Source organism: Hippocampus comes, unplaced genomic scaffold (genome assembly GCF_001891065.2).
Source record: "Hippocampus comes isolate QL1 unplaced genomic scaffold, H_comes_QL1_v1.1 scaffold844, whole genome shotgun sequence".
NCBI classification, from domain to species: Eukaryota; Metazoa; Chordata; class Actinopteri; order Syngnathiformes; family Syngnathidae; genus Hippocampus; species Hippocampus comes.
In genome coordinates this window covers 1-1,792 of record NW_017805713.1, presented here as the reverse complement: position 1 = coordinate 1,792, position 1,792 = coordinate 1, and the positions used below count along the sequence as shown (strand labels likewise).

The 1,792-nt window shown below is 51.0% G+C and overlaps 1 protein-coding gene across 1 annotated transcript in view; it reads right to left on the bottom strand.

The window, feature by feature from the left end:
- Positions 1-1,501, bottom strand: part of LOC109523756 (scm-like with four MBT domains protein 1) — a 14,443-nt gene extending 12,942 nt beyond the window's left edge. The window contains 1 exon segment of the mRNA XM_019883133.1: positions 1,139-1,501. The gene's annotated coding sequence lies outside the window, so the exon portion shown is untranslated.
- Positions 1,502-1,792: the final 291 nt, after the last annotated feature.

The following is a 1,792-nucleotide window of genomic DNA, read 5'->3' as shown; positions in this document are numbered from 1 at the left end:
CAGCCCCGCCAACCCCCCCCCCCCCCCATCCTTGTGAGGATAAAGCGGATTGGAAAATGGGATCTTTATATTTGGGATGGGATATTTCAACAACAACAACCAGAAATTAGTCGAGCCCCGGAAGTGTTGTGAATTGCGGGGAAAAAAGGAAAACACTCTTTTGTACCACTTCCTTCCACAGAGAAATGCGCACAGAAATAAAACAAGCATGTGTATCACAATCGAACCTGAAATTTGCGTGAAGTTGGACAATGGAAATGTTTGCAACCTTACGGGTGCCAATACATTGAGAAACAATTCGACATTAATGGCTGTGAGTTGCGTTAGTTTGAGGGGAAAATAGACGCGCACAAGCGGTACAGACACACTTGTCGGACTCCTGGGTGTCATTTGATGAGCGTTGGTCCACGAAAAGGACAGAATGACATACTCGATTTGCAAAAATGCAAGCTCGTACTTCCTTTTGCGAAATGATTTGAACGGACTAAAAAGTTTCATTTCACGACGTTTGCCCCACTTTGCCCTTCAGTCAGGTTGCGCCATTGGGAAGTTGGAGGCCGCAAGGCGGGTGCGTTGCAGTGAAGTCAACAAGGCAACCCGAACATCATCCGCCACTTTGCAAGCGCCGACGTGACATGTGGAAGAAAAACGAGATTTGCCGAACACGGGCTCGGCTCGCGCGACATGTCGCGTATTAGGGAAAACCCCGTTGGAGCTATTCTTGGGCAAATGTCCCTTTTCGCTGTCTTCCGGAGGGTGCACCGTTCCCCTTTTGCGCCGCCGTAACTTTCCCACTGACGCGTGCACGACGCATGGCCGCTCACGGACGTCTCCGACCTCGCCTCGGAGAGATGAGTAGACGTGTGCACGGAAGCGCGAGCGTTTACATGTGCGTACACACTCCGCGGACGCGTGGAAGGAGCGAGTCAAGTTACTGCACGTCACGGGCTCCCGCAGCAATAAGAGCGAGCACGGGCTGACGAGCAATAAGGAGGCGCTTTACACGACCGAGCGGGACTCGTCTTTTTGAGAGGCAGGAAAAAAGGCGAGTGCCGCACCGCGGCGCTAAACGCTGTCGGCAAAATGCAACAAACTGTGCGCAGTACGTGAATATTTGGTCGCCGAATTCGTCTCTTACCGTTAAGTAGTTTTTCCAAGTCGCTTTTTTAGATGCCGATCCTCTCGCAGCCTGCCAGCTCGCTAGCAGTTATGTGAAACCTACGCGAGTCACACACTCGCATCCGGTTTCTGACTGTCAAAATAAAAGCATGGTGCGTGCTTAAGTCAACGCAAAGCTGTTGCCGATTTGTTCTGGGGGATACTTCCGGGACGACTCGCGTGACGTCCTGCTCTCTTGACGCACTTCTGGTCCCCGACCTCGTTCCAATATGGCACGAGCGGCTGATGCGCATGCGCACTCTGATACGTCTGCGAGCCCGGCTACATCACGCCGACTTCCATCTTCACGCACAATAAAATGATCACACAACCGCAATCCCCGGCAACATCTGGAGCACGCACAAAAATGAAAGGGACGGACACAAAATAAATCAATGACCGAGGCTTTGTGTTATTTCTCGTGCTTAGAGAAGTACTCACGTCAATCACGAGTGCCTTTATTCCCCAGTGGAATCCCGGTAATGATTGAGGTGTATGTAATACATTAGCCACACAATCGACCTACTTTCGAGAACAAGAAAAGCATGTCGTTTCGATTCGAAACGTGCCCCCTAATCGCTCCGTTTCTGTTACCTCACCGCGAGTTTCTATTTCCGACACTATTGGACGAACT